This window comes from Lutra lutra, chromosome 3 (genome assembly GCF_902655055.1).
Source record: "Lutra lutra chromosome 3, mLutLut1.2, whole genome shotgun sequence".
Classification (NCBI taxonomy): domain Eukaryota; kingdom Metazoa; phylum Chordata; class Mammalia; order Carnivora; family Mustelidae; genus Lutra; species Lutra lutra.
The window spans coordinates 177,909,384-177,918,367 of NC_062280.1; positions in this window are offsets into that span (position 1 = coordinate 177,909,384).

The following is an 8,984-nucleotide window of genomic DNA, read 5'->3' on the forward strand; positions in this document are numbered from 1 at the left end:
CTCAGGAGGGAGTCTGCTTCTCCCTCTCCTTTCGCCCCTCCCCCTGCTTGTGTGCTCACACTCTCTTTCTCTCTTCTCTCTCAAATAAATAAATACAATCTTTAAAAAAATTCTTGGAATATTACAGGACCGACTGTTGGGAACTCTTATATTCTTCATCTATATTTTTTCCTAGATAATCTTATCTGTGTGGATTTTAGGGGGTATTGTTAAACTGATCATTTTAAACAAATAGCTCCACTTCAGCTTTTTCCCTAGAATTCCTGATAAGTCTATCTATAACTTTCTTAACATCTCCATGTAAACATTGGCTAGATAAATTAAAAAATGCAGGTGGGGGTTTGTGGTTCAGCATGTTAGAAGCTTGGAAGTTGCCACTCTCCAAACAACTAAAAATCTGAACTAAAAAATTAACTACTCTTCTTAAATCTATAAGAAAATTGAAGTCACAAGAAAAACCACTCCCCTAACATTGGATCAACAGATACACAAGCAGAGAGAATTATAACTTAACAGAATTGAAGTACATGAGTTGAAACCTTTACAGGAAACAGTGCTGAAGTAAGGAAACCTTAACTATAATTGAAGAATTACTGGAAGCTCAGTGTGAACAGCTCTGAGAGATAATTAAAACATAACTTATCAAAATTTGGGGGAATACAACAAACATTGTTTAGAAGGAAATTTATAGCATTAAGGTCATATGTTAGGAAAGAGGAATTATCTAAAACCAATAGTCTAAGGTTTCATTATCAGAAACTTGGAAGAGGAAATTAAATTCAAATTAAGCATAAGGGAGGAAATAGTAAAACTCAGAGTAGAAATTAATGAAATTGAAATGGAAAATCAATAGAAATTTAACAGAAAATGAATGAAATAAATTACAACAAAAATAACAGTTTAAAGCAACACCTATTTAATATCTCACAGTTTTGTGGATCAAAAACCAGTGAAACCAAAAACTAGTTCTATGAAAATATATGTAAAATGAATAAGCCTCTAATCAAGATAACTAAGAAAAAAAAGAGAAGTTACAAGTTACTAGTATCAGAAATTAAAAAGTGGACATTATTACAAATCCCATGGATATTAAAAAAATGCAGGAAAAAAATTTGACACAATCCAATACACTAGGAATAGAAGGAACTTTCCTCAACTTGAAAAAGACTATTTACAAAAACCTACACCTAAAATCAAACTTAATGTTGAGAAACTGAAAGCTTTCTGATTAAGATTAGGAACAAACCAAGGATGTCCTCTCTCACCTCTGCTTTTCCGCATCGTGCTGGGAGTCCTAGCTGTGGAATCATATAAAGAAAATAAAAGGAATACAGATTGGGAAGGAATGTAAAAACTGTGTTTTTACATAGAAGACACGGTTATCTCTGCAGAAAATCTGAAAAAATCCACAAAAAGACCTAAAATAAATAAGCAATTATAACAAGGTTATGGAATACATAAATATCCATACATCAAATGTTTGGTGGTTCATATAGCAACAAAGAACAAGTGGAATTTGAAATTGAAACACAGCCGCTTACTTTAGCCCCCCTCAAAATAAAGTACTTAGATATAAATCTAACAAAATATGTGCAAGATCTGTATAAAGAAAACCTAAAAGACTGATGAACAAAATCAAAGAACTAAATAAATCTAATGGCAGCCCTTAAGTGGCTTTCTGATGAAGTCAACTCTCCCCTCTTCCCCACGGATGGTTTTCTGGTAGGTTCTAGAGGGCAGGTTACTAGCAGGTTCTACCAACACTGTTTTCTCAGCATTCAATGATTCAACAACTATCTGGATTTCTCCAACAAATATCTGTATTTAGTTTGGGGAGACTGGAGTCAGAGACATCTCTCTTCGGTGCTTATCTCAGCCCTGTAATAGTAGTGGCTACCACTTATACTTCCTATTTCTGCATTTTTTAGAGTTCTCCTTACTCTCATTAGCTAACTCCTTGTTTCCCTAATTTCCTGTTTTCTTTCTTTCTTTTCTTTTCTTTCTCTCTCTTTTTTTCTTTCTTTCCTTGTTTCTTTCTTTCTTTCTTTCTTTCTTTGTTTCTTTGTTTGTTTGTTTGTTTCTTTCTTTCTTTCTTTCTTTCACAGAGAGAGACATAGTGAGAGAGGGAACAGAAGCAGGGGAAATGAGAGTGGAAGAAGCAGGCTCTCTGCCACCCAGCAGGGAACCTGATGTGGAGCTCCATCTCAGGATGCAGGGATCATAACCCGTGTCCAAGGCAGAAGAAACAACTGAGCCACCCAGACACACTTTCCATGTTTAAATTGCTATGCAGTTACAATTTGCAGGTTAGACCCATACTGATAGACTGACACTAAAAATCTAATACAGGTGCCTGGGTGGCTCAAATGGTTAAGTGTCTGCCTTCAGATTAGGTCCTGATCTCAGGGTAGTGGGATCAAGCCCGATGTCCAGCTCCCTGCTCAGTAGGGACTTTGCTTCTCCTTCTCCTTCTGCCTCTCCTCTCCACTCATGCTCTCTCAAATGAATAAACAAAATCTTTTAAAAATAAATAAAATATTATAATGCATTTATTTATATCTCTTTTAGAGTTTGGCACTGCTTTAAACAAACGACTTGAGGTGTGTACTCCTTTAACTACTACTTCATATACTGAGAAAGAGAATTTTATTGAATTTTAAGTAAACATGAGGTGTACAGAATAAGGGGAATTTACACTAAAGCAATTTAGTTCAGGAGTTAATTCTGTAAATCTTCTATACTTAGGTTTATTTCTAACATTTCATTTTGTGTTTGGTAGTAAACCTCTGGTTTCTATTTTTTATTTTTCAAAAATCTCTTACTTACCATTATTTATTATTGATTTATTTCCCTACTAAAGGTTGGAGAGTATTTTTATTACTATTCTCATGATAACCTTAATATTTTTATATACATACTTCCCTGATAACAAATCCTGAAGGCTTATCCTCTCTGGCAAGATACTGTCATTCAAGTATTTATTTTAAACTGTTTTTCTTTTTTGTCTCTTTTGAAAAATATACTTGTATTTGAGGGTATAACTCTTGAACCATATGGATTATCTGGATGTCTCAGTTTCTTCCCAGAACCAGACCAAGGTGAAGTCTTTTATGCCCAGTTAGGCTTTAGAATTGATGGGGGTTTTGGGTGTAGGTTTTTGTTTTTGTAAATAATCCCAGGAATATCCTTTCTCTGTCTACATAAATGAGGTATTGCTTCAACTCAGGATTATCTGGATTTAAGAAAGCTTTTTGTTTGTTCTTGGAGAAATTGATTACTTTCAAGGAATTTAATTTTATGTTGCAAAATAAGTTATATTTTTCTATTGTTTCTAGGTATTTTACAAAGGAAGATATTCAGGTTGAGTAGTGAATTAAATGCCAGGAAAAAAATCTAAAATAAAGTTTTTTTTTTAAGAAATGGTAAGAAAAAATTAATGCCAATACATTTCAAACCATTGAAAATATATACAGCTCTTCAGAAAAATTCAAATGACTGCATAAAATTTTAACATTTTAATAATGTTACTTTCCAATAATTTAATAAATACATCATCTCTTACAAGTTATACCTTCAGTACTTACACATATATTTATGAGCTTGCATATCTTAGCAGGTCCTCAAATGGAGTCCATATCTAACCAATTTTCATGACTACATACTGCAAAACCACCCCCATGGTTATATCATTTATCATCATCTCTTACCAGAACTACTCCAACAGTGACTGGTAAGTCCCCCAACCTCACTCTTGCCTTTCCTTTTCTGATGTCCACACAAACTAGAGTGATACAGCCTTTCCTCAAAGTGATTTGGAAAGCAAGATTCAGAAAGGCAGAGATTTTTCTTTCTTTTCTGTCTCAGGAACTTTGGTTCATATCAGAGGGAATAGCAGGAGGTTAATAAATATTTATTGAACAACTGAATGCACTCATAGTGCATTCTTTTTTTTTTAATATTTTATTTATTTATTTGACAGATAGAGATCACAAGTAGGCCGAGAGGCAGGCTGAGAGAGAGGAGGAAGCAGGCTCCCCGCTGAGCAGAGAGCCCGATGCTGGGCTCGATCCCAGGACCCTGGGATCATGACCCGAGCTGAAGGCAGAGTGCTTTAGCCCACTGAGCCACCCAGGCGCCCCACTCATAGTGCATTCTTTTTTTTTTTTTTTTAAGGTTTTATTTATTTATTTGACAGAGAGAGATCACAAGTAGACGGAGAGGCAGGCAGAGAGAGAGAGAGAAGGAAGCAGGCTTCCTGCTGAGCAGAGAGCCCGATGTGGGACTCGATCCCTGGACCCTGAGATCATGACCTGAGCCGAAGGCAGCGGCTTAACCCATTGAGCCACCCAGGCGCCCTCATAGTGCATTCTTAAACAATGTAGTCTCTGGGTGTCATTCTATCCTCCCATCAAGCACCCACCTGCCTTCCTATTGCCCTGAATTAGGCCCATAGCTTTCCAGTCTAAAGACATTGTGCTTACTTTTATGAAAGGAATACATGGATAAGATTAAAGAGCTGAAAAAGAGTATGTCTTTTTTTGGTATTTTTAATAAGCATTAAATTTTCTAATTTCTTTTCAACTCGAAAATACAATCTGTCAAGGTAAGGATGTTAATAAGTGAGGTAAGGAAACGAGAGAATTGTAGATTAGAACAAAAAAGCAATTTTCTTTTTCCTTCAGTTTTCTCAAATATAATTACTTAATGAGGTAACAGAGCATGCAATAAGCATACATTGCTATAATATACTAATTTACGGTATTTTCATATATGAGATGCCTGGGTCGGTTGTAGTGTCTAGTCGAGTCGGTTAAGTGTCTAGCTCTTGGTTTCAACTCAGGTCATGATCTCAGGGTCATGAAATGGAGCCCTGACTCAGGTTCTGTGCTCAGGAGTGAAGTTTGCTTGAGAGTCTCTCTTTTCCCTCTGCCCCTCCCATTCATGATCACGCCCTCTTTCTCTAAAATAATTTAATAAATATTTAAAATAAAATAAAATATTTTCATATATGAATTTTATTCAAGACAGTGAGACTTTTTTTTTTAAAGATTTTATTTATTTATTTGACAGAGAGAGAGGGAGAGATCACAAGTAGGCAGAGAGGCAGACAGAGAGAGAAGGGGAAGCAGGGTCCCCGCTGAGCAGAGAGCCCGATGATGCGAGGCTGGATCCCAGGACCCTGAGATCATGACCCGAGCCGAAGGCAGAGGCTTTAACCCACTGAGCCACCCAGGTGCCCCAAGACGGTGAGATTTTTTAATGACCGATGTCACAAGGGAAAATATAAATAAAAGAGAAATTCAAAATGATCCTAAAAATTAGTTAATTGTGCTTTTTAAAACATAATAGAGCTTATTTTTTGATGCAAGATTCTCCATATGGTATTATAATATGTAAATTCTCTGAATTGACAATAGCATCTTACAGTTTTTATAGTTAAAAAGTATACTTTGATTCAGGTTTTATTTTTCCAAAAGTAAGGATGATTTCGGGAGTCACCTTATAAAATAGTGTATTAAGGAGTGTATGATCCAATGTGATAACTCCAAACTTTATTACAGTAGTAATTTCAAAGTAATCCTGCAAAAATATTTATGAGGGCATTTTTGAAACACTTCTCTATTTAATTTTTTATTTTATGTACTTATATGTCTCTTCTTACAATCAAATTTATTGCACTGTTTCTCTCAGTGTGTTATCTTTGAAATATTTTTACAGACTACATTTTGTTTTTCCTTTGACTGAGTAATTATAAATACATCACTGTAGCAGTAAAGAGTCAATGTCAGGTATTGTATTATGGAACTAATTCATAGATAAAAATTAAATTCCTAATTTTTCAGAGTTCTCTGTATTAGAGATAAGATACATTGTGACAATTGATGGATTCAAAACAGAACACTGTATATTTGATCAGTTCAGTGTTTTAGTAGAGTGATGGAGAGACTTAAAAGATTACTTCTGAAAAGCAAGCTATATTTTATTGGTTTAATAACATATAAAATTAGTTTCTAGTAATTGCCCTCAGTTTAAAGTAGGCAAATATTAGAATCTATCATACATCTCACCTACTGTAAAAGCAATGTGAATGTTACTCAAAATTTTTAGAAGAATATTAAACTGTATTTACTTATAAGCATGTAAGGGTATATAAAAGATAGTTGAGACAGTGAAACATGTAGAAGAGGAAGATCATCAGCAAAAGCAATAATAGCATGTCCTTTCTATCTCTGCTTGGCTTGGATTAAAATGATGCCTAACATTTCCAATCTGATAATGGTGACGATGCCAAGTTATCAGAGCCCTCATATGACAAATCATTACAACTATGGTCCCTGTTGTTAGTAATAACTGATGAGATTTAATTAATAGAGTGATTTAATTATTTAATCAGCTAATTCTCTGATATTAGTTTTAATTTTATTATAAAATTGGTTGATATATATTTTAAATGCATTTATTTATTTACTTATTTATTTAAGATTTTATTTATTTATTTGACAGAGAGAGATCACAAGTAGGCAGAGAGGCAGGCAGAGTGAGAGGGGGAAGCAGGTTCGCTGCTGAGCAGAGAGCCCAATGTGGGGCTCAATCCCAGGACCCTGAGATCATGACCTTAGCCGAAGGCAGAGGCTTTAACCCACTGAGCCACCCAGGCGCCCCCTTAAATACATTTAAATCTGAGTCTTATTTTTTCCTTTTGTGTGTTTTATTACATATACAACCCAGCTTTATTTTATAGGAAATGCCTCTTATGAAGTCAACATTAATGTTAATTGAATCATTTCTTCTAATCCTTTGTGTAACATGCTGAAAGTGTTACTTTAGTGACAAAAGCAGTCAAAACACCAGAGTTAATGTGTTGTTAATTAACTCAGTTTGTTATTTTGTTGCCTTAAATTTTCAAATATTTGAATATAACAGTGTCACAAAGTAATTATAGAGTTAGAATATAGAGACCTGTTTCCAATTGCTGAGTGAAATGTAATCACTTTGCAAATGAAATCTGACTGGTGCTATTTCTGGTTAGCATCTTAAAATGACATGTCAATTTCTAAAAGCTTATTGTTCAATATCAAAAAGGATTTATCATTTTAAGAAAAATAATCTAGGTCAGTCAGTGGGATCAAATAAATAATTCTATCCCCACGTTTTCTAACTCATTTACCTTCTTTCAGCCTTCTTTCACCTTTTTGTCAAGATCTCAAGAAAACCACTGCCTGGTATACTTTCTGTTTTTCCTTACAAGGCTTTGCAGTCTTCTTATACTTTTGAGCTTGTATGCCATCCCATGTGTGAAATGTTGTAATTGCATATGTACACACTGAGATCCCGTCTTAGTCTGTTAGGGACGCTATAACAAAAATACCATAGACCCGTGACTTATAAACAACAGAAATTTGTTTCTCACAGTTCTTGATGCAGGGATATCCAAGACTAAGTTGCTGGAAGATCTTGTATCTTCCTGGTTTCACAGATGGTATTGGCTGTCTTCTTGCTGTCTCCTCACATGGCAAAAAGGATGAAGGAACTCTCTGGGATCTCTCTTACAAGGATACTAATCCCATGCATTTGGGTTCCACCCTCACGACCTTCTGAAGGTCCCACATCCAAATACCATCATTTTTGGAATTAAGTTTCAGTGTATGCATTCTGGAAGGCACATCTAATGGTATTGAAAATGCTTATAGACAGATACAGATGCATGCAGGGATTCTGCAAAACCTCTATGAAAATCACAGGGAGACTTGTGGTTTTAAGAAAAAAGTTATGCTCTCCTCTGCCACCAAAAATTCTAAAATTTAGAAGTTTTACCTGTGTTGTTACTAAGCTTTGTGAGAAATTGAAATTGTGACCATGAGGCACAAAGTGACTATGCTCCCAGATATCCCTATCATGAACCAGCTGTCATCTGGTTCACCAAACCATAACATAAGGCATGCACAAAAATAACCCACTATAAAATGTCCACATTTTTGTAAGTGGTCTTTTTATTAGGTGTTCCTCAAGTTATTCAGACATATTCAAATATTCACATATTCTCCAATGACTCATCTGTTTCTGCTGAGACACTAGTAATAAGTTTTAAATTCGATACAACTCAAAAAATCCAACAGACTTTTCCCCCTGCAATGTTAGGACACAAGTGGATGGGAATATCTATAAATCAGGAAGAGAGCTCTTACCAGGAACTGACCAAGCTGGCACCCTTATCTCAGACTTTCAACTTCCAAAATTGTGAAGAAATAAATTTTTGTTGTTTAAGTGATGCAGTCTGTGGTATTTTATTATGGAAGCCAGGGAAGACTAATACATACTATACGTTCAGGAAAAGGACTAGAGTAGTCATGGTTACCTTGCAAAGTGAGTTGTGTAGACTTTGTATTCATATGATTTTTTTTTCAAATTTTTATTTAAATTCTAGTTAACATGTAGTGCAATATTAGTATCAGGAGGAGACTTTAGTTATTCATCACTTACATATAACACCTAGTGCTCAATACAAGTGTCCTCCTTAATGTCCATCACCCATTTAGCCCATCCACTCTCCACCTCCCCTTCATCAACTCTCAGTCTGTTCTTTATATTTAGGAGTCTCTTATGGTTTGCTTTCCCTCTTTTTTTCCCGCTTTCCCCTATGTTCTTTTGTTGCTTAAATTGTACATATGAGTGAAATCATATGGTACTTATCTATCTTTGACTTATTTTGCTGAGAATAGTACATTCTAGCTCCATCCACATCATTGCAAATGGCAAGATTTCATTCTTTTTGATGTCTGAGTAATATTCCATTGTGCATATATATATATATATATATATATATATATATATATATATATATATAAAAAATTTCTTCTTTATCCATTCTTTAGCATTTCTTCTTTATCCATTCTTCAGTGGATGGATGGGCTCTTTCCATAGTTTCTCTATGGTTGACAATGATGGTATAATCATCAGGGTGCATGTGTCCTTTCAAATCAGTA